This window comes from Chiloscyllium plagiosum, unplaced genomic scaffold (genome assembly GCF_037043375.1).
Source record: "Chiloscyllium plagiosum isolate Xiang-an unplaced genomic scaffold, Cpla_swu_hap1 HiC_scaffold_38, whole genome shotgun sequence".
Taxonomy (NCBI): domain Eukaryota; kingdom Metazoa; phylum Chordata; class Chondrichthyes; order Orectolobiformes; family Hemiscylliidae; genus Chiloscyllium; species Chiloscyllium plagiosum.
In genome coordinates, this window is record NW_028270176.1 from 71472843 (window position 1) to 71496520 (window position 23678).

The 23678-nt window shown below is 45.2% G+C and overlaps 7 non-coding genes across 7 annotated transcripts; all 7 read left to right on the top strand.

Moving 5' to 3' along the window:
- The first annotated feature begins 1299 nt into the window (after positions 1–1299).
- trnal-cag (transfer RNA leucine (anticodon CAG)) lies at positions 1300–1381 on the top strand. The gene has a single exon. It is a non-coding gene; the product is annotated as a tRNA-Leu (tRNA).
- A 3285-nt stretch (positions 1382–4666) lies between these two features.
- Positions 4667–4748, top strand: trnal-cag (transfer RNA leucine (anticodon CAG)). Its single transcript has one exon. It is a non-coding gene; the product is annotated as a tRNA-Leu (tRNA).
- Positions 4749–8050: 3302 nt separating this feature from the next.
- On the top strand, positions 8051–8133 carry trnal-cag (transfer RNA leucine (anticodon CAG)). The gene has a single exon. It is a non-coding gene; the product is annotated as a tRNA-Leu (tRNA).
- A 3269-nt stretch (positions 8134–11402) lies between these two features.
- trnal-cag (transfer RNA leucine (anticodon CAG)) lies at positions 11403–11484 on the top strand. The gene has a single exon. It is a non-coding gene; the product is annotated as a tRNA-Leu (tRNA).
- A 3284-nt stretch (positions 11485–14768) lies between these two features.
- trnal-cag (transfer RNA leucine (anticodon CAG)) lies at positions 14769–14850 on the top strand. The gene has a single exon. It is a non-coding gene; the product is annotated as a tRNA-Leu (tRNA).
- A 3284-nt stretch (positions 14851–18134) lies between these two features.
- trnal-cag (transfer RNA leucine (anticodon CAG)) lies at positions 18135–18216 on the top strand. The gene has a single exon. It is a non-coding gene; the product is annotated as a tRNA-Leu (tRNA).
- Positions 18217–21500: 3284 nt separating this feature from the next.
- trnal-cag (transfer RNA leucine (anticodon CAG)) lies at positions 21501–21582 on the top strand. The gene has a single exon. It is a non-coding gene; the product is annotated as a tRNA-Leu (tRNA).
- Positions 21583–23678: the final 2096 nt, after the last annotated feature.

Genomic DNA, 23678 nt, shown 5'->3' on the forward strand with positions numbered 1-23678 from the left:
AAGACCTCATTTGGAAGCTGTCAATCGTTATTCGACGTGCGGGAATTGGCACCAGATGTCCTGAATCATGTTTTGGAGCAATTCGCACGTTAGTGGCTCATTCAATCAGCAACAGCAATGAAAGAAATTCCACTCTCAGAGGAACCTTTCGACTTGCGCATTCATAGCGTCGCTAGTATTAAGGTCCGCCCCGAGATCTAAGTCATGTTGGAACTGAAACGGAGGAATCGACAGAGAGGCGACAGAATGACATCGCATCCATTTGGTTTTCTTTAAATCACTGACGAGCAGGAAAACGTAAACGGGGAGGGCGAGTGGAGAAGTGAGGCAGTTGCAGCTCTAGTGAAATTCCTTCTTTGTGATTCACTCAGCAGCCAGAGACGTGAAGGTGACTCAGGCGTGAGAGTTCTTCACATCGAGAACAAAAAGCACTCAAGGGCAGTTAGCACCTCTTCTGGAGTGGGGTGTGCGGTGAGGTAATTACCTTGTGACTTCTGTTACTATGTTCAGAAACTGGCTTTTATATTGAGGTGAACAGAAACTGCATTTCTAAAAAGCACCATGGAATTTCACAAAATTTATTGAGTCTCTTCTCGTCGATTCCCACACAGGTTTCCAACTCAGTTTTTTATCCATGTGGCTCATGTCCAGGAGTGAACATCTCTGCAGCAAATTGCACGGTTAAGGTAAAAGGCAATGAAAGTGGCATCTCGAACTGTCTCCGAGGTCAGAACATCCTCACAATGTGATCTGTCGTTCTCGGATTGTAATGCTACCTCCGGTTTTAGGGTGGAGAACATTCTTTGGGACTCTTATTCTGAAAAAAAAAACAGACACAGTGACTGAAACTATGCTGCACGGTATGATGTGGAACACGGCCTGCTCAGGTTTGTGCATTTTCCCTGTAGTCCGGTGTGTTTCGTGTTCCGTGTAAACGTGAAAGTCGTCCTGTTTCGAGCAATGTGTGAAATTATTTAGCAAAGCAAGAATGGAAATTCCAGTAATGTCAAGCAGCTCATGGTTATTTGACGAAATCATAAGCGAACCCATATTCTCACGCACTCACAGATACATTTGTACCTGAAAAGAGTCTGAGAAGAGTGACTCAGCTTACCATTGATTTTTGTCTGGATTGATGGGCTATCAATATCTGCTGCGAAATTTTCATTGCAGCGGGTCACATCCCAGCAGCTGTGCGAGTTCGAGAGGAATCATGGAACTCTTTTGATGTGACTTTGCATCTGTGCTCATGCACGAGCACAATTGGAAATACAAGAAAATGAGGCGGCCGGGCCGGCTGGTAGTGTGGCCGAGCGGTCTAAGGCGCTGGATCCAGGTTCCAGTCTCGAAAGGGGCGTGGGTTCGAATCCCACCACTGCCATTTCTGCTAATCAACTCCAACGCTGCAGCTTGTTAACATGCTGTTTTGGGCCCACTGTATATTGATGTTGAAAACAAAAGTAAAATGGGTTTGCTTCCCAGGGAATTAACTGTGGTGTGGGATACTGCCAAATATTTCAAAATGTCTCTGCTGTCATGATCGTGTTCGCCTCCCGCGCGGAAAATCGCAAACAGTTCTGCCGTCCCAGGCCAGTTGTGCTTTTACTGGAACCGAATGCAGACTGTTATTTCATCGCTGTTGTGAAACGAAGTCCTACGGTGACTCTACTCGATGTTATTTGGGTTTCTAGCTTATGGGAAAATCGTTCCAATGAATTTCGATGTCATACCTTATTGAATTTCTCCCATTTCCTTCATTTCCGTCCTGGAAACATCGGAAGGGAAAGGTAATCTAATCGAGACTGTGATTGGTGAAATTCACTTTTTACGGCCAATTCTTATTATGTTCTTTCTTTCTCTCTTTTCAGCATTGTCTGGAAAGTGGTGGTGCACTAAGGCTGCAGTATGTTTGAAAGAGTAGTTTGGAAATGCCCTGTTGTTAGTTGTGAGATTACTTTATGACTCATGCCCTCGGACTGTATCACATTTAGCACTCATGCATCTCTGTGTCTGAAAATGAATGAGGTATGCCAGTTTTGTTTGTGTTCCGTGTTAAATGCTTTCTGCTTTGCGATTCGCTCAATACATTTCGATTTAACAGGGTTTCTGAGGTAACTTCCAGCAGCAAAAATCCTCAGCTGAGGATCTGGGAAAATTTCACCAAGTACGGTCAGTCGGAGCTAAAGTAAGGAAGTCGTTCGTGTCTGCAGTGTTTCACAATACTACCTTTCCCGTGAGCAGTCGAACAGACTAAATGATTGTGCCACAGACTGCGATGGCAAACTCCGCTAAAAAGTAATCCTTTAAAGCCGGTGGAAGCAACACGACGTTATTGGGGTACACCGTGGAAAAAGATACTTCGGTGGACCTCGTCCATGCTCACCCCATAGCCAAAATTCAACAAGTCCCGTTCCCCAGCATTTGGCCCCAATCCCTCTAAACGCATCTTATCCAGAAACTCACCCGATTACTTTTGCAATTTTATGAGTGTAATAGCCTGCTCCACTTCCTCTGGTAGATCATTCCAAACACGCACAACCTTCTTTGTGGGAAATGTGCCTCAGGTCCTTTCTCACTTTCAGCCCACTCACCTTAAAGCTATGCTGTCGAGTTTTCAACTCACACCAACTTGGGTAAAACACGTAAATACTCAGTTTACCAGCCTTCCATAAGGTCATGTCGCAGCTGTTACGCTGCAGGGAAAGTCGTCCCAACCTATTCCACCTCGCCCTACGGTACAAACATCGACGACATCTTTGTCTATATTTTGTCATCAATTTAAAGTGTCTTTTTTTTACGTTTTCAAGATGTCAATTGCGCTGGACAACAACGAGATATTGGAAACAGAAAGGTGAAACGTAGAACGGATTCAACTTCCAGTGCTGGACGCCACGGAGCCGCCGCACAGGCGGCTGCGGCTTGTTTCTGTAGTGTAGTGGTCATCACTTTCGCCTAACACGCGAAAGGTTCCCCAGTTCGAAACTGGGCAGAAACTGCTTTGTTCTTCAACTGCAGCCTTTTTCATGGACAAGAGCTGAGCTTTCTTGCTTGGTTTCGCATCTGCAAACCTGCCTTAGAATTTGCTTGAACAAATCTACTCTCGTAGTGAAATGTAATGCAATTCCATTTAATTACAGTGCAAAGCGTTGTTAAGTTTTTCTCCAACCTGGTTCTAATCATATGCCATTCTGTTTGAGAGTGTAGTTACCGCCTTCTGATCCTTCCACGAAAAGCAGTACCGCATTTGCATTCCTTGCGCAGGCGGCTCGGTTCAAAGACAGGAAAGAAGCAGATGCTTTGGTGTCACAGCGCACCACGAATTCCTGAACTTGTCTGTCTGTCAAATGTACCCCAAGGTCGTCTCAGAAAGACCTCATTTGGAAGCTGTCAATCGTTATTCGACGTGCGGGAATTGGCACCAGATGTCCTGAATCATGTTTTGGAGCAATTCGCACGTTAGTGGCTCATTCAATCAGCAACAGCAATGAAAGAAATTCCACTCTCAGAGGAACCTTTCGACTTGCGCATTCATAGCGTCGCTAGTATTAAGGTCCGCCCCGAGATCTAAGTCATGTTGGAACTGAAACGGAGGAATCGACAGAGAGGCGACAGAATGACATCGCATCCATTTGGTTTTCTTTAAATCACTGACGAGCAGGAAAACGTAAACGGGGAGGGCGAGTGGAGAAGTGAGGCAGTTGCAGCTCTAGTGAAATTCCTTCTTTGTGATTCACTCAGCAGCCAGAGACGTGAAGGTGACTCAGGCGTGAGAGTTCTTCACATCGAGAACAAAAAGCACTCAAGGGCAGTTAGCACCTCTTCTGGAGAGGGGTGTGCGGTGAGGTAATTACCTTGTGACTTCTGTTACTATGTTCAGAAACTGGCTTTTATATTGAGGTGAACAGAAACTGCATTTCTAAAAAGCACCATGGAATTTCACAAAATTTATTGAGTCTCTTCTCGTCGATTCCCACACAGGTTTCCAACTCAGTTTTTTATCCATGTGGCTCATGTCCAGGAGTGAACATCTCTGCAGCAAATTGCACGGTTAAGGTAAAAGGCAATGAAAGTGGCATCTCGAACTGTCTCCGAGGTCAGAACATCCTCACAATGTGATCTGTCGTTCTCGGATTGTAATGCTACCTCCGGTTTTAGGGTGGAGAACATTCTTTGGGACTCTTATTCTGAAAAAAAAAACAGACACAGTGACTGAAACTATGCTGCACGGTATGATGTGGAACACGGCCTGCTCAGGTTTGTGCATTTTCCCTGTAGTCCGGTGTGTTTCGTGTTCCGTGTAAACGTGAAAGTCGTCCTGTTTCGAGCAATGTGTGAAATTATTTAGCAAAGCAAGAATGGAAATTCCAGTAATGTCAAGCAGCTCATGGTTATTTGACGAAATCATAAGCGAACCCATATTCTCACGCACTCACAGATACATTTGTACCTGAAAAGAGTCTGAGAAGAGTGACTCAGCTTACCATTGATTTTTGTCTGGATTGATGGGCTATCAATATCTGCTGCGAAATTTTCATTGCAGCGGGTCACATCCCAGCAGCTGTGCGAGTTCGAGAGGAATCATGGAACTCTTTTGATGTGACTTTGCATCTGTGCTCATGCACGAGCACAATTGGAAATACAAGAAAATGAGGCGGCCGGGCCGGCTGGTAGTGTGGCCGAGCGGTCTAAGGCGCTGGATCCAGGTTCCAGTCTCGAAAGGGGCGTGGGTTCGAATCCCACCACTGCCATTTCTGCTAATCAACTCCAACGCTGCAGCTTGTTAACATGCTGTTTTGGGCCCACTGTATATTGATGTTGAAAACAAAAGTAAAATGGGTTTGCTTCCCAGGGAATTAACTGTGGTGTGGGATACTGCCAAATATTTCAAAATGTCTCTGCTGTCATGATCGTGTTCGCCTCCCGCGCGGAAAATCGCAAACAGTTCTGCCGTCCCAGGCCAGTTGTGCTTTTACTGGAACCGAATGCAGACTGTTATTTCATCGCTGTTGTGAAACGAAGTCCTACGGTGACTCTACTCGATGTTATTTGGGTTTCTAGCTTATGGGAAAATCGTTCCAATGAATTTCGATGTCATACCTTATTGAATTTCTCCCATTTCCTTCATTTCCGTCCTGGAAACATCGGAAGGGAAAGGTAATCTAATCGAGACTGTGATTGGTGAAATTCACTTTTTACGGCCAATTCTTATTATGTTCTTTCTTTCTCTCTTTTCAGCATTGTCTGGAAAGTGGTGGTGCACTAAGGCTGCAGTATGTTTGAAAGAGTAGTTTGGAAATGCCCTGTTGTTAGTTGTGAGATTACTTTATGACTCATGCCCTCGGACTGTATCACATTTAGCACTCATGCATCTCTGTGTCTGAAAATGAATGAGGTATGCCAGTTTTGTTTGTGTTCCGTGTTAAATGCTTTCTGCTTTGCGATTCGCTCAATACATTTCGATTTAACAGGGTTTCTGAGGTAACTTCCAGCAGCAAAAATCCTCAGCTGAGGATCTGGGAAAATTTCACCAAGTACGGTCAGTCGGAGCTAAAGTAAGGAAGTCGTTCGTGTCTGCAGTGTTTCACAATACTACCTTTCCCGTGAGCAGTCGAACAGACTAAATGATTGTGCCACAGACTGCGATGGCAAACTCCGCTAAAAAGTAATCCTTTAAAGCCGGTGGAAGCAACACGACGTTATTGGGGTACACCGTGGAAAAAGATACTTCGGTGGACCTCGTCCATGCTCACCCCATAGCCAAAATTCAACAAGTCCCGTTCCCCAGCATTTGGCCCCAATCCCTCTAAACGCATCTTATCCAGAAACTCACCCGATTACTTTTGCAATTTTATGAGTGTAATAGCCTGCTCCACTTCCTCTGGTAGATCATTCCAAACACGCACAACCTTCTTTGTGGGAAATGTGCCTCAGGTCCTTTCTCACTTTCAGCCCACTCACCTTAAAGCTATGCTGTCGAGTTTTCAACTCACACCAACTTGGGTAAAACACGTAAATACTCAGTTTACCAGCCTTCCATAAGGTCATGTCGCAGCTGTTACGCTGCAGGGAAAGTCGTCCCAACCTATTCCACCTCGCCCTACGGTACAAACATCGACGACATCTTTGTCTATATTTTGTCATCAATTTAAAGTGTCTTTTTTTTACGTTTTCAAGATGTCAATTGCGCTGGACAACAACGAGATATTGGAAACAGAAAGGTGAAACGTAGAACGGATTCAACTTCCAGTGCTGGACGCCACGGAGCCGCCGCACAGGCGGCTGCGGCTTGTTTCTGTAGTGTAGTGGTCATCACTTTCGCCTAACACGCGAAAGGTTCCCCAGTTCGAAACTGGGCAGAAACTGCTTTGTTCTTCAACTGCAGCCTTTTTCATGGACAAGAGCTGAGCTTTCTTGCTTGGTTTCGCATCTGCAAACCTGCCTTAGAATTTGCTTGAACAAATCTACTCTCGTAGTGAAATGTAATGCAATTCCATTTAATTACAGTGCAAAGCGTTGTTAAGTTTTTCTCCAACCTGGTTCTAATCATATGCCATTCTGTTTGAGAGTGTAGTTACCGCCTTCTGATCCTTCCACGAAAAGCAGTACCGCATTTGCATTCCTTGCGCAGGCGGCTCGGTTCAAAGACAGGAAAGAAGCAGATGCTTTGGTGTCACAGCGCACCACGAATTCCTGAACTTGTCTGTCTGTCAAATGTACCCCAAGGTCGTCTCAGAAAGACCTCATTTGGAAGCTGTCAATCGTTATTCGACGTGCGGGAATTGGCACCAGATGTCCTGAATCATGTTTTGGGAGCAATTCGCACGTTAGTGGCTCATTCAATCAGCAACAGCAATGAAAGAAATTCCACTCTCAGAGGAACCTTTCGACTTGCGCATTCATAGCGTCGCTAGTATTAAGGTCCGCCCCCGAGATCTAAGTCATGTTGGAACTGAAACGGAGGAATCGACAGAGAGGCGACAGAATGACATCGCATCCATTTGGTTTTCTTTAAATCACTGACGAGCAGGGAAAACGTAAACGGGGAGGGCGAGTGGAGAAGTGAGGCAGTTGCAGCTCTAGTGAAATTCCCTTCTTTGTGATTCACTCAGCAGCCAGAGACGTGAAGGTGACTCAGGCGTGAGAGTTCTTCACATCGAGAACAAAAAGCACTCAAGGGCAGTTAGCACCTCTTCTGGAGTGGGGTGTGCGGTGAGGTAATTACCTTGTGACTTCTGTTACTATGTTCAGAAACTGGCTTTTATATTGAGGTGAACAGAAACTGCATTTCTAAAAAGCACCATGGAATTTCACAAAATTTATTGAGTCTCTTCTCGTCGATTCCCACACAGGTTTCCAACTCAGTTTTTTTTATCCATGTGGCTCATGTCCAGGAGTGAACATCTCTGCAGGCAAATTGCACGGTTAAGGTAAAAGGCAATGAAAGTGGCCAATCTCGAACTGTCCTCCGAGGTCAGAACATCCTCACAATGTGATCTGTCGTTCTCGGATTGTAATGCTACCTCCGGTTTTAGGGTGGGGAGAACATTCTTTGGGACTCTTATTCTGAAAAAAAAAACAGACACAGTGACTGAAACTATGCTGCACGGTATGATGTGGAACACGGCCTGCTCAGGTTTGTGCATTTTCCCTGTAGTCCGGTGTGTTTTCGTGTTCCGTGTAAACGTGAAAGTCGTCCTGTTTCGAGCAATGTGTGAAATTATTTTAGCAAAGCAAGAATGGAAATTCCAGTAATGTCAAGCAGCTCATGGTTATTTGACGAAATCATAAGCGAACCCATATTCTCACGCACTCACAGATACATTTGTACCTGAAAAGAGTCTGAGAAGAGTGACTCAGCTTACCATTGATTTTTTGTCTGGATTGATGGGCTATCAATATCTGCTGCGAAATTTTCATTGCCAGCGGGTCACATCCCAGCAGCTGTGCGAGTTCGAGAGGAATCATGGAACTCTTTTGATGTGACTTTGCATCTGTGCTCATGCACGAGCACAATTGGAAAATACAAGAAAATGAGGCGGCCGGGCCGGCTGGTAGTGTGGCCGAGCGGTCTAAGGCGCTGGATCCAGGTTCCAGTCTCGAAAGGGGGCGTGGGTTCGAATCCCACCACTGCCATTTCTGCTAATCAACTCCAACGCTGCAGCTTGTTAACATGCTGTTTTTGGGCCCACTGTATATTGATGTTTGAAAACAAAAGTAAAAATGGGTTTGCTTCCCAGGGAATTAACTGTGGTGTGGGATACTGCCAAATATTTCAAAATGTCTCTTGCTGTCATGATCGTGTTCGCCTCCCGCGCGGAAAATCGCAAACAGTTCGCCGTCCCAGGCCAGTTGTGCTTTTACTGGAACCGAATGCAGGACTGTGTTATTTCATCGCTGTTGTGAACGAAGTCCTACGGTGACTCCTACTCGATGTTATTTGGGTTTCTAGCTTATGGAAAAATCGTTCCAATGAATTTCGATGTCATACCTTATTGAATTTCTCCCATTTCCTTCATTTCCGTCCCTGGGAAAACATCGGAAGGGAAAAGGTAATCTAATCGAGACTGTGATTGGTGAAATTCACTTTTTACGGCCAATTCTTATTATGTTCTTTCTTTCTCTCTTTTCAGCATTGTCTGGAAAGTGGTGGTGCACTAAGGCTGCAGTATGTTTGAAAGAGTAGTTTGGAAATGCCCTGTTGTTAGTTGTGAGATTACTTTATGACTCATGCCCCTCGGACTGTATCACATTTAGCACTCATGCATCTCTGTGTCTGAAAATGAATGAGGTATGCCAGTTTTGTTTGTGTTCCGTGTTTAAATGCTTTCTGCTTTGCGATTCGCTCAATACATTTCGATTTAACAGGGTTTCTGAGGTAACTTCCAGCAGCAAAAAATCCTCAGCTGAGGATCTGGGAAAATTTCACCAAGTACGGTCAGTCGGAGCTAAAGTAAGGAAGTCGTTCGTGTCTGCAGTGTTTTCACAATACTACCTTCCCGTGAGCAGTCGAACAGACTAAATGATTGTGCCACAGACTGCGATGGCAAACTCCGCTAAAAAGTAATCCTTTAAAGCCGGTGGAAGCAACACGACGTTATTGGGGTACACCGTGGAAAAAGATACTTCGGTGGGACCTCGTCCATGCTCACCCCATAGCCAAAATTCAACAAGTCCCCGTTCCCCAGCATTTGGCCCCAATCCCTCTAAACGCATCTTATCCAGAAACTCACCCGATTACTTTTGCAATTTTATGAGTGTAATAGCCTGCTCCACTTCCTCTGGTAGATCATTCCAAACACGCACAACCTTCTTTGTGGGAAATGTGCCTCAGGTCCTTTCTCACTTTCAGCCCACTCACCTTAAAGCTATGCTGTCGAGTTTTTCAACTCACACCCCAGCCTTCCATAAGGTCATGTCGCAGCTGTTACGCTGCAGGGAAAGTCGTCCCAACCTATTCCACCTCGCCCTACGGTACAAACATCGACGACATCTTTGTCTATATTTTGTCATCAATTTAAAGTGTCTTTTTTTTACGTTTTCAAGATGTCAATTGCGCTGGACAACAACGAGATATTGGAAACAGAAAGGTGAAACGTAGAACGGATTCAACTTCCAGTGCTGGACGCCACGGAGCCGCCGCACAGGCGGCTGCGGCTTGTTTCTGTAGTGTAGTGGTCATCACTTTCGCCTAACACGCGAAAGGTTCCCCAGTTCGAAACTGGGCAGAAACTGCTTTGTTCTTCAACTGCAGCCTTTTTCATGGACAAGAGCTGAGCTTTCTTGCTTGGTTTCGCATCTGCAAACCTGCCTTAGAATTTGCTTGAACAAATCTACTCTCGTAGTGAAATGTAATGCAATTCCATTTAATTACAGTGCAAAGCGTTGTTAAGTTTTTCTCCAACCTGGTTCTAATCATATGCCATTCTGTTTGAGAGTGTAGTTACCGCCTTCTGATCCTTCCACGAAAAGCAGTACCGCATTTGCATTCCTTGCGCAGGCGGCTCGGTTCAAAGACAGGAAAGAAGCAGATGCTTTGGTGTCACAGCGCACCACGAATTCCTGAACTTGTCTGTCTGTCAAATGTACCCCAAGGTCGTCTCAGAAAGACCTCATTTGGAAGCTGTCAATCGTTATTCGACGTGCGGGAATTGGCACCAGATGTCCTGAATCATGTTTTGGAGCAATTCGCACGTTAGTGGCTCATTCAATCAGCAACAGCAATGAAAGAAATTCCACTCTCAGAGGAACCTTTCGACTTGCGCATTCATAGCGTCGCTAGTATTAAGGTCCGCCCCGAGATCTAAGTCATGTTGGAACTGAAACGGAGGAATCGACAGAGAGGCGACAGAATGACATCGCATCCATTTGGTTTTCTTTAAATCACTGACGAGCAGGAAAACGTAAACGGGGAGGGCGAGTGGAGAAGTGAGGCAGTTGCAGCTCTAGTGAAATTCCTTCTTTGTGATTCACTCAGCAGCCAGAGACGTGAAGGTGACTCAGGCGTGAGAGTTCTTCACATCGAGAACAAAAAGCACTCAAGGGCAGTTAGCACCTCTTCTGGAGAGGGGTGTGCGGTGAGGTAATTACCTTGTGACTTCTGTTACTATGTTCAGAAACTGGCTTTTATATTGAGGTGAACAGAAACTGCATTTCTAAAAAGCACCACGGAATTTCACAAAATTTATTGAGTCTCTTCTCGTCGATTCCCACACAGGTTTCCAACTCAGTTTTTTATCCATGTGGCTCATGTCCAGGAGTGAACATCTCTGCAGCAAATTGCACGGTTAAGGTAAAAGGCAATGAAAGTGGCATCTCGAACTGTCTCCGAGGTCAGAACATCCTCACAATGTGATCTGTCGTTCTCGGATTGTAATGCTACCTCCGGTTTTAGGGTGGAGAACATTCTTTGGGACTCTTATTCTGAAAAAAAAAACAGACACAGTGACTGAAACTATGCTGCACGGTATGATGTGGAACACGGCCTGCTCAGGTTTGTGCATTTTCCCTGTAGTCCGGTGTGTTTCGTGTTCCGTGTAAACGTGAAAGTCGTCCTGTTTCGAGCAATGTGTGAAATTATTTAGCAAAGCAAGAATGGAAATTCCAGTAATGTCAAGCAGCTCATGGTTATTTGACGAAATCATAAGCGAACCCATATTCTCACGCACTCACAGATACATTTGTACCTGAAAAGAGTCTGAGAAGAGTGACTCAGCTTACCATTGATTTTTGTCTGGATTGATGGGCTATCAATATCTGCTGCGAAATTTTCATTGCAGCGGGTCACATCCCAGCAGCTGTGCGAGTTCGAGAGGAATCATGGAACTCTTTTGATGTGACTTTGCATCTGTGCTCATGCACGAGCACAATTGGAAATACAAGAAAATGAGGCGGCCGGGCCGGCTGGTAGTGTGGCCGAGCGGTCTAAGGCGCTGGATCCAGGTTCCAGTCTCGAAAGGGGCGTGGGTTCGAATCCCACCACTGCCATTTCTGCTAATCAACTCCAACGCTGCAGCTTGTTAACATGCTGTTTTGGGCCCACTGTATATTGATGTTGAAAACAAAAGTAAAATGGGTTTGCTTCCCAGGGAATTAACTGTGGTGTGGGATACCGCCAAATATTTCAAAATGTCTCTGCTGTCATGATCGTGTTCGCCTCCCGCGCGGAAAATCGCAAACAGTTCTGCCGTCCCAGGCCAGTTGTGCTTTTACTGGAACCGAATGCAGACTGTTATTTCATCGCTGTTGTGAAACGAAGTCCTACGGTGACTCTACTCGATGTTATTTGGGTTTCTAGCTTATGGGAAAATCGTTCCAATGAATTTCGATGTCATACCTTATTGAATTTCTCCCATTTCCTTCATTTCCGTCCTGGAAACATCGGAAGGGAAAGGTAATCTAATCGAGACTGTGATTGGTGAAATTCACTTTTTACGGCCAATTCTTATTATGTTCTTTCTTTCTCTCTTTTCAGCATTGTCTGGAAAGTGGTGGTGCACTAAGGCTGCAGTATGTTTGAAAGAGTAGTTTGGAAATGCCCTGTTGTTAGTTGTGAGATTACTTTATGACTCATGCCCTCGGACTGTATCACATTTAGCACTCATGCATCTCTGTGTCTGAAAATGAATGAGGTATGCCAGTTTTGTTTGTGTTCCGTGTTAAATGCTTTCTGCTTTGCGATTCGCTCAATACATTTCGATTTAACAGGGTTTCTGAGGTAACTTCCAGCAGCAAAAATCCTCAGCTGAGGATCTGGGAAAATTTCACCAAGTACGGTCAGTCGGAGCTAAAGTAAGGAAGTCGTTCGTGTCTGCAGTGTTTCACAATACTACCTTTCCCGTGAGCAGTCGAACAGACTAAATGATTGTGCCACAGACTGCGATGGCAAACTCCGCTAAAAAGTAATCCTTTAAAGCCGGTGGAAGCAACACGACGTTATTGGGGTACACCGTGGAAAAAGATACTTCGGTGGACCTCGTCCATGCTCACCCCATAGCCAAAATTCAACAAGTCCCGTTCCCCAGCATTTGGCCCCAATCCCTCTAAACGCATCTTATCCAGAAACTCACCCGATTACTTTTGCAATTTTATGAGTGTAATAGCCTGCTCCACTTCCTCTGGTAGATCATTCCAAACACGCACAACCTTCTTTGTGGGAAATGTGCCTCAGGTCCTTTCTCACTTTCAGCCCACTCACCTTAAAGCTATGCTGTCGAGTTTTCAACTCACACCAACTTGGGTAAAACACGTAAATACTCAGTTTACCAGCCTTCCATAAGGTCATGTCGCAGCTGTTACGCTGCAGGGAAAGTCGTCCCAACCTATTCCACCTCGCCCTACGGTACAAACATCGACGACATCTTTGTCTATATTTTGTCATCAATTTAAAGTGTCTTTTTTTTACGTTTTCAAGATGTCAATTGCGCTGGACAACAACGAGATATTGGAAACAGAAAGGTGAAACGTAGAACGGATTCAACTTCCAGTGCTGGACGCCACGGAGCCGCCGCACAGGCGGCTGCGGCTTGTTTCTGTAGTGTAGTGGTCATCACTTTCGCCTAACACGCGAAAGGTTCCCCAGTTCGAAACTGGGCAGAAACTGCTTTGTTCTTCAACTGCAGCCTTTTTCATGGACAAGAGCTGAGCTTTCTTGCTTGGTTTCGCATCTGCAAACCTGCCTTAGAATTTGCTTGAACAAATCTACTCTCGTAGTGAAATGTAATGCAATTCCATTTAATTACAGTGCAAAGCGTTGTTAAGTTTTTCTCCAACCTGGTTCTAATCATATGCCATTCTGTTTGAGAGTGTAGTTACCGCCTTCTGATCCTTCCACGAAAAGCAGTACCGCATTTGCATTCCTTGCGCAGGCGGCTCGGTTCAAAGACAGGAAAGAAGCAGATGCTTTGGTGTCACAGCGCACCACGAATTCCTGAACTTGTCTGTCTGTCAAATGTACCCCAAGGTCGTCTCAGAAAGACCTCATTTGGAAGCTGTCAATCGTTATTCGACGTGCGGGAATTGGCACCAGATGTCCTGAATCATGTTTTGGAGCAATTCGCACGTTAGTGGCTCATTCAATCAGCAACAGCAATGAAAGAAATTCCACTCTCAGAGGAACCTTTCGACTTGCGCATTCATAGCGTCGCTAGTATTAAGGTCCGCCCCGAGATCTAAGTCATGTTGGAACTGAAACGGAGGAATCGACAGAGAGGCGACAGAATGACATCGCATCCATTTGGTTTTCTTTAAATCACTGACGAGCAGGAAAACGTAAACGGGGAGGGCGAGTGGAGAAGTGAGGCAGTTGCAGCTCTAGTGAAATTCCTTCTTTGTGATTCACTCAGCAGCCAGAGACGTGAAGGTGACTCAGGCGTGAGAGTTCTTCACATCGAGAACAAAAAGCACTCAAGGGCAGTTAGCACCTCTTCTGGAGTGGGGTGTGCGGTGAGGTAATTACCTTGTGACTTCTGTTACTATGTTCAGAAACTGGCTTTTATATTGAGGTGAACAGAAACTGCATTTCTAAAAAGCACCATGGAATTTCACAAAATTTATTGAGTCTCTTCTCGTCGATTCCCACACAGGTTTCCAACTCAGTTTTTTATCCATGTGGCTCATGTCCAGGAGTGAACATCTCTGCAGCAAATTGCACGGTTAAGGTAAAAGGCAATGAAAGTGGCATCTCGAACTGTCTCCGAGGTCAGAACATCCTCACAATGTGATCTGTCGTTCTCGGATTGTAATGCTACCTCCGGTTTTAGGGTGGAGAACATTCTTTGGGACTCTTATTCTGAAAAAAAAACAGACACAGTGACTGAAACTATGCTGCACGGTATGATGTGGAACACGGCCTGCTCAGGTTTGTGCATTTTCCCTGTAGTCCGGTGTGTTTCGTGTTCCGTGTAAACGTGAAAGTCGTCCTGTTTCGAGCAATGTGTGAAATTATTTAGCAAAGCAAGAATGGAAATTCCAGTAATGTCAAGCAGCTCATGGTTATTTGACGAAATCATAAGCGAACCCATATTCTCACGCACTCACAGATACATTTGTACCTGAAAAGAGTCTGAGAAGAGTGACTCAGCTTACCATTGATTTTTGTCTGGATTGATGGGCTATCAATATCTGCTGCGAAATTTTCATTGCAGCGGGTCACATCCCAGCAGCTGTGCGAGTTCGAGAGGAATCATGGAACTCTTTTGATGTGACTTTGCATCTGTGCTCATGCACGAGCACAATTGGAAATACAAGAAAATGAGGCGGCCGGGCCGGCTGGTAGTGTGGCCGAGCGGTCTAAGGCGCTGGATCCAGGTTCCAGTCTCGAAAGGGGCGTGGGTTCGAATCCCACCACTGCCATTTCTGCTAATCAACTCCAACGCTGCAGCTTGTTAACATGCTGTTTTGGGCCCACTGTATATTGATGTTGAAAACAAAAGTAAAATGGGTTTGCTTCCCAGGGAATTAACTGTGGTGTGGGATACCGCCAAATATTTCAAAATGTCTCTGCTGTCATGATCGTGTTCGCCTCCCGCGCGGAAAATCGCAAACAGTTCTGCCGTCCCAGGCCAGTTGTGCTTTTACTGGAACCGAATGCAGACTGTTATTTCATCGCTGTTGTGAAACGAAGTCCTACGGTGACTCTACTCGATGTTATTTGGGTTTCTAGCTTATGGGAAAATCGTTCCAATGAATTTCGATGTCATACCTTATTGAATTTCTCCCATTTCCTTCATTTCCGTCCTGGAAACATCGGAAGGGAAAGGTAATCTAATCGAGACTGTGATTGGTGAAATTCACTTTTTACGGCCAATTCTTATTATGTTCTTTCTTTCTCTCTTTTCAGCATTGTCTGGAAAGTGGTGGTGCACTAAGGCTGCAGTATGTTTGAAAGAGTAGTTTGGAAATGCCCTGTTGTTAGTTGTGAGATTACTTTATGACTCATGCCCTCGGACTGTATCACATTTAGCACTCATGCATCTCTGTGTCTGAAAATGAATGAGGTATGCCAGTTTTGTTTGTGTTCCGTGTTAAATGCTTTCTGCTTTGCGATTCGCTCAATACATTTCGATTTAACAGGGTTTCTGAGGTAACTTCCAGCAGCAAAAATCCTCAGCTGAGGATCTGGGAAAATTTCACCAAGTACGGTCAGTCGGAGCTAAAGTAAGGAAGTCGTTCGTGTCTGCAGTGTTTCACAATACTACCTTTCCCGTGAGCAGTCGAACAGACTAAATGATTGTGCCACAGACTGCGATGGCAAACTCCGCTAAAAAGTAATCCTTTAAAGCCGGTGGAAGCAACACGACGTTATTGGGGTACACCGTGGAAAAAGATACTTCGGTGGACCTCGTCCATGCTCACCCCATAGCCAAAATTCAACAAGTCCCGTTCCCCAGCATTTGGCCCCAATCCCTCTAAACGCATCTTATCCAGAAACTCACCCGATTACTTTTGCAATTTTATGAGTGTAATAGCCTGCTCCACTTCCTCTGGTAGATCATTCCAAACACGCACAACCTTCTTTGTGGGAAATGTGCCTCAGGTCCTTTCTCACTTTCAGCCCACTCACCTTAAAGCTATGCTGTCGAGTTTTCAACTCACACCAACTTGGGTAAAACACGTAAATACTCAGTTTACCAGCCTTCCATAAGGTCATGTCGCAGCTGTTACGCTGCAGGGAAAGTCGTCCCAACCTATTCCACCTCGCCCTACGGTACAAACATCGACGACATCTTTGTCTATATTTTGTCATCAATTTAAAGTGTCTTTTTTTTACGTTTTCAAGATGTCAATTGCGCTGGACAACAACGAGATATTGGAAACAGAAAGGTGAAACGTAGAACGGATTCAACTTCCAGTGCTGGACGCCACGGAGCCGCCGCACAGGCGGCTGCGGCTTGTTTCTGTAGTGTAGTGGTCATCACTTTCGCCTAACACGCGAAAGGTTCCCCAGTTCGAAACTGGGCAGAAACTGCTTTGTTCTTCAACTGCAGCCTTTTTCATGGACAAGAGCTGAGCTTTCTTGCTTGGTTTCGCATCTGCAAACCTGCCTTAGAATTTGCTTGAACAAATCTACTCTCGTAGTGAAATGTAATGCAATTCCATTTAATTACAGTGCAAAGCGTTGTTAAGTTTTTCTCCAACCTGGTTCTAATCATATGCCATTCTGTTTGAGAGTGTAGTTACCGCCTTCTGATCCTTCCACGAAAAGCAGTACCGCATTTGCATTCCTTGCGCAGGCGGCTCGGTTCAAAGACAGGAAAGAAGCAGATGCTTTGGTGTCACAGCGCACCACGAATTCCTGAACTTGTCTGTCTGTCAAATGTACCCCAAGGTCGTCTCAGAAAGACCTCATTTGGAAGCTGTCAATCGTTATTCGACGTGCGGGAATTGGCACCAGATGTCCTGAATCATGTTTTGGAGCAATTCGCACGTTAGTGGCTCATTCAATCAGCAACAGCAATGAAAGAAATTCCACTCTCAGAGGAACCTTTCGACTTGCGCATTCATAGCGTCGCTAGTATTAAGGTCCGCCCCGAGATCTAAGTCATGTTGGAACTGAAACGGAGGAATCGACAGAGAGGCGACAGAATGACATCGCATCCATTTGGTTTTCTTTAAATCACTGACGAGCAGGAAAATGTAAACGGGGAGGGCGAGTGGAGAAGTGAGGCAGTTGCAGCTCTAGTGAAATTCCTTCTTTGTGATTCACTCAGCAGCCAGAGACGTGAAGGTGACTCAGGCGTGAGAGTTCTTCACATCGAGAACAAAAAGCACTCAAGGGCAGTTAGCACCTCTTCTGGAGTGGGGTGTGCGGTGAGGTAATTACCTTGTGACTTCTGTTACTATGTTCAGAAACTGGCTTTTATATTGAGGTGAACAGAAACTGCATTTCTAAAAAGCACCATGGAATTTCACAAAATTTATTGAGTCTCTTCTCGTCGATTCCCACACAGGTTTCCAACTCAGTTTTTTATCCATGTGGCTCATGTCCAGGAGTGAACATCTCTGCAGCAAATTGCACGGTTAAGGTAAAAGGCAATGAAAGTGGCATCTCGAACTGTCTCCGAGGTCAGAACATCCTCACAATGTGATCTGTCGTTCTCGGATTGTAATGCTACCTCCGGTTTTAGGGTGGAGAACATTCTTTGGGACTCTTATTCTGAAAAAAAAACAGACACAGTGACTGAAACTATGCTGCACGGTATGATGTGGAACACGGCCTGCTCAGGTTTGTGCATTTTCCCTGTAGTCCGGTGTGTTTCGTGTTCCGTGTAAACGTGAAAGTCGTCCTGTTTCGAGCAATGTGTGAAATTATTTAGCAAAGCAAGAATGGAAATTCCAGTAATGTCAAGCAGCTCATGGTTATTTGACGAAATCATAAGCGAACCCATATTCTCACGCACTCACAGATACATTTGTACCTGAAAAGAGTCTGAGAAGAGTGACTCAGCTTACCATTGATTTTTGTCTGGATTGATGGGCTATCAATATCTGCTGCGAAATTTTCATTGCAGCGGGTCACATCCCAGCAGCTGTGCGAGTTCGAGAGGAATCATGGAACTCTTTTGATGTGACTTTGCATCTGTGCTCATGCACGAGCACAATTGGAAATACAAGAAAATGAGGCGGCCGGGCCGGCTGGTAGTGTGGCCGAGCGGTCTAAGGCGCTGGATCCAGGTTCCAGTCTCGAAAGGGGCGTGGGTTCGAATCCCACCACTGCCATTTCTGCTAATCAACTCCAACGCTGCAGCTTGTTAACATGCTGTTTTGGGCCCACTGTATATTGATGTTGAAAACAAAAGTAAAATGGGTTTGCTTCCCAGGGAATTAACTGTGGTGTGGGATACTGCCAAATATTTCAAAATGTCTCTGCTGTCATGATCGTGTTCGCCTCCCGCGCGGAAAATCGCAAACAGTTCTGCCGTCCCAGGCCAGTTGTGCTTTTACTGGAACCGAATGCAGACTGTTATTTCATCGCTGTTGTGAAACGAAGTCCTACGGTGACTCTACTCGATGTTATTTGGGTTTCTAGCTTATGGGAAAATCGTTCCAATGAATTTCGATGTCATACCTTATTGAATTTCTCCCATTTCCTTCATTTCCGTCCTGGAAACATCGGAAGGGAAAGGTAATCTAATCGAGACTGTGATTGGTGAAATTCACTTTTTACGGCCAATTCTTATTATGTTCTTTCTTTCTCTCTTTTCAGCATTGTCTGGAAAGTGGTGGTGCACTAAGGCTGCAGTATGTTTGAAAGAGTAGTTTGGAAATGCCCTGTTGTTAGTTGTGAGATTACTTTATGACTCATGCCCTCGGACTGTATCACATTTAGCACTCATGCATCTCTGTGTCTGAAAATGAATGAGGTATGCCAGTTTTGTTTGTGTTCCGTGTTAAATGCTTTCTGCTTTGCGATTCGCTCAATACATTTCGATTTAACAGGGTTTCTGAGGTAACTTCCAGCAGCAAAAATCCTCAGCTGAGGATCTGGGAAAATTTCACCAAGTACGGTCAGTCGGAGCTAAAGTAAGGAAGTCGTTCGTGTCTGCAGTGTTTCACAATACTACCTTTCCCGTGAGCAGTCGAACAGACTAAATGATTGTGCCACAGACTGCGATGGCAAACTCCGCTAAAAAGTAATCCTTTAAAGCCGGTGGAAGCAACACGACGTTATTGGGGTACACCGTGGAAAAAGATACTTCGGTGGACCTCGTCCATGCTCACCCCATAGCCAAAATTCAACAAGTCCCGTTCCCCAGCATTTGGCCCCAATCCCTCTAAACGCATCTTATCCAGAAACTCACCCGATTACTTTTGCAATTTTATGAGTGTAATAGCCTGCTCCACTTCCTCTGGTAGATCATTCCAAACACGCACAACCTTCTTTGTGGGAAATGTGCCTCAGGTCCTTTCTCACTTTCAGCCCACTCACCTTAAAGCTATGCTGTCGAGTTTTCAACTCACACCAACTTGGGTAAAACACGTAAATACTCAGTTTACCAGCCTTCCATAAGGTCATGTCGCAGCTGTTACGCTGCAGGGAAAGTCGTCCCAACCTATTCCACCTCGCCCTACGGTACAAACATCGACGACATCTTTGTCTATATTTTGTCATCAATTTAAAGTGTCTTTTTTTTACGTTTTCAAGATGTCAATTGCGCTGGACAACAACGAGATATTGGAAACAGAAAGGTGAAACGTAGAACGGATTCAACTTCCAGTGCTGGACGCCACGGAGCCGCCGCACAGGCGGCTGCGGCTTGTTTCTGTAGTGTAGTGGTCATCACTTTCGCCTAACACGCGAAAGGTTCCCCAGTTCGAAACTGGGCAGAAACTGCTTTGTTCTTCAACTGCAGCCTTTTTCATGGACAAGAGCTGAGCTTTCTTGCTTGGTTTCGCATCTGCAAACCTGCCTTAGAATTTGCTTGAACAAATCTACTCTCGTAGTGAAATGTAATGCAATTCCATTTAATTACAGTGCAAAGCGTTGTTAAGTTTTTCTCCAACCTGGTTCTAATCATATGCCATTCTGTTTGAGAGTGTAGTTACCGCCTTCTGATCCTTCCACGAAAAGCAGTACCGCATTTGCATTCCTTGCGCAGGCGGCTCGGTTCAAAGACAGGAAAGAAGCAGATGCTTTGGTGTCACAGCGCACCACGAATTCCTGAACTTGTCTGTCTGTCAAATGTACCCCAAGGTCGTCTCAGAAAGACCTCATTTGGAAGCTGTCAATCGTTATTCGACGTGCGGGAATTGGCACCAGATGTCCTGAATCATGTTTTGGAGCAATTCGCACGTTAGTGGCTCATTCAATCAGCAACAGCAATGAAAGAAATTCCACTCTCAGAGGAACCTTTCGACTTGCGCATTCATAGCGTCGCTAGTATTAAGGTCCGCCCCGAGATCTAAGTCATGTTGGAACTGAAACGGAGGAATCGACAGAGAGGCGACAGAATGACATCGCATCCATTTGGTTTTCTTTAAATCACTGACGAGCAGGAAAACGTAAACGGGGAGGGCGAGTGGAGAAGTGAGGCAGTTGCAGCTCTAGTGAAATTCCTTCTTTGTGATTCACTCAGCAGCCAGAGACGTGAAGGTGACTCAGGCGTGAGAGTTCTTCACATCGAGAACAAAAAGCACTCAAGGGCAGTTAGCACCTCTTCTGGAGAGGGGTGTGCGGTGAGGTAATTACCTTGTGACTTCTGTTACTATGTTCAGAAACTGGCTTTTATATTGAGGTGAACAGAAACTGCATTTCTAAAAAGCACCATGGAATTTCACAAAATTTATTGAGTCTCTTCTCGTCGATTCCCACACAGGTTTCCAACTCAGTTTTTTATCCATGTGGCTCATGTCCAGGAGTGAACATCTCTGCAGCAAATTGCACGGTTAAGGTAAAAGGCAATGAAAGTGGCATCTCGAACTGTCTCCGAGGTCAGAACATCCTCACAATGTGATCTGTCGTTCTCGGATTGTAATGCTACCTCCGGTTTTAGGGTGGAGAACATTCTTTGGGACTCTTATTCTGAAAAAAAAACAGACACAGTGACTGAAACTATGCTGCACGGTATGATGTGGAACAAGGCCTGCTCAGGTTTGTGCATTTTCCCTGTAGTCCGGTGTGTTTCGTGTTCCGTGTAAACGTGAAAGTCGTCCTGTTTCGAGCAATGTGTGAAATTATTTAGCAAAGCAAGAATGGAAATTCCAGTAATGTCAAGCAGCTCATGGTTATTTGACGAAATCATAAGCGAACCCATATTCTCACGCACTCACAGATACATTTGTACCTGAAAAGAGTCTGAGAAGAGTGACTCAGCTTACCATTGATTTTTGTCTGGATTGATGGGCTATCAATATCTGCTGCGAAATTTTCATTGCAGCGGGTCACATCCCAGCAGCTGTGCGAGTTCGAGAGGAATCATGGAACTCTTTTGATGTGACTTTGCATCTGTGCTCATGCACGAGCACAATTGGAAATACAAGAAAATGAGGCGGCCGGGCCGGCTGGTAGTGTGGCCGAGCGGTCTAAGGCGCTGGATCCAGGTTCCAGTCTCGAAAGGGGCGTGGGTTCGAATCCCACCACTGCCATTTCTGCTAATCAACTCCAACGCTGCAGCTTGTTAACATGCTGTTTTGGGCCCACTGTATATTGATGTTGAAAACAAAAGTAAAATGGGTTTGCTTCCCAGGGAATTAACTGTGGTGTGGGATACTGCCAAATATTTCAAAATGTCTCTGCTGTCATGATCGTGTTCGCCTCCCGCGCGGAAAATCGCAAACAGTTCTGCCGTCCCAGGCCAGTTGTGCTTTTACTGGAACCGAATGCAGACTGTTATTTCATCGCTGTTGTGAAACGAAGTCCTACGGTGACTCTACTCGATGTTATTTGGGTTTCTAGCTTATGGGAAAATCGTTCCAATGAATTTCGATGTCATACCTTATTGAATTTCTCCCATTTCCTTCATTTCCGTCCTGGAAACATCGGAAGGGAAAGGTAATCTAATCGAGACTGTGATTGGTGAAATTCACTTTTTACGGCCAATTCTTATTATGTTCTTTCTTTCTCTCTTTTCAGCATTGTCTGGAAAGTGGTGGTGCACTAAGGCTGCAGTATGTTTGAAAGAGTAGTTTGGAAATGCCCTGTTGTTAGTTGTGAGATTACTTTATGACTCATGCCCTCGGACTGTATCACATTTAGCACTCATGCATCTCTGTGTCTGAAAATGAATGAGGTATGCCAGTTTTGTTTGTGTTCCGTGTTAAATGCTTTCTGCTTTGCGATTCGCTCAATACATTTCGATTTAACAGGGTTTCTGAGGTAACTTCCAGCAGCAAAAATCCTCAGCTGAGGATCTGGGAAAATTTCACCAAGTACGGTCAGTCGGAGCTAAAGTAAGGAAGTCGTTCGTGTCTGCAGTGTTTCACAATACTACCTTTCCCGTGAGCAGTCGAACAGACTAAATGATTGTGCCACAGACTGCGATGGCAAACTCCGCTAAAAAGTAATCCTTTAAAGCCGGTGGAAGCAACACGACGTTATTGGGGTACACCGTGGAAAAAGATACTTCGGTGGACCTCGTCCATGCTCACCCCATAGCCAAAATTCAACAAGTCCCGTTCCCCAGCATTTGGCCCCAATCCCTCTAAACGCATCTTATCCAGAAACTCACCCGATTACTTTTGCAATTTTATGAGTGTAATAGCCTGCTCCACTTCCTCTGGTAGATCATTCCAAACACGCACAACCTTCTTTGTGGGAAATGTGCCTCAGGTCCTTTCTCACTTTCAGCCCACTCACCTTAAAGCTATGCTGTCGAGTTTTCAACTCACACCAACTTGGGTAAAACACGTAAATACTCAGTTTACCAGCCTTCCATAAGGTCATGTCGCAGCTGTTACGCTGCAGGGAAAGTCGTCCCAACCTATTCCACCTCGCCCTACGGTACAAGCATCGACGACATCTTTGTCTATATTTTGTCATCAATTTAAAGTGTCTTTTTTTTACGTTTTCAAGATGTCAATTGCGCTGGACAACAACGAGATATTGGAAACAGAAAGGTGAAACGTAGAACGGATTCAACTTCCAGTGCTGGACGCCACGGAGCCGCCGCACAGGCGGCTGCGGCTTGTTTCTGTAGTGTAGTGGTCATCACTTTCGCCTAACACGCGAAAGGTTCCCCAGTTCGAAACTGGGCAGAAACTGCTTTGTTCTTCAACTGCAGCCTTTTTCATGGACAAGAGCTGAGCTTTCTTGCTTGGTTTCGCATCTGCAAACCTGCCTTAGAATTTGCTTGAACAAATCTACTCTCGTAGTGAAATGTAATGCAATTCCATTTAATTACAGTGCAAAGCGTTGTTAAGTTTTTCTCCAACCTGGTTCTAATCATATGCCATTCTGTTTGAGAGTGTAGTTACCGCCTTCTGATCCTTCCACGAAAAGCAGTACCGCATTTGCATTCCTTGCGCAGGCGGCTCGGTTCAAAGACAGGAAAGAAGCAGATGCTTTGGTGTCACAGCGCACCACGAATTCCTGAACTTGTCTGTCTGTCAAATGTACCCCAAGGTCGTCTCAGAAAGACCTCATTTGGAAGCTGTCAATCGTTATTCGACGTGCGGGAATTGGCACCAGATGTCCTGAATCATGTTTTGGAGCAATTCGCACGTTAGTGGCTCATTCAATCAGC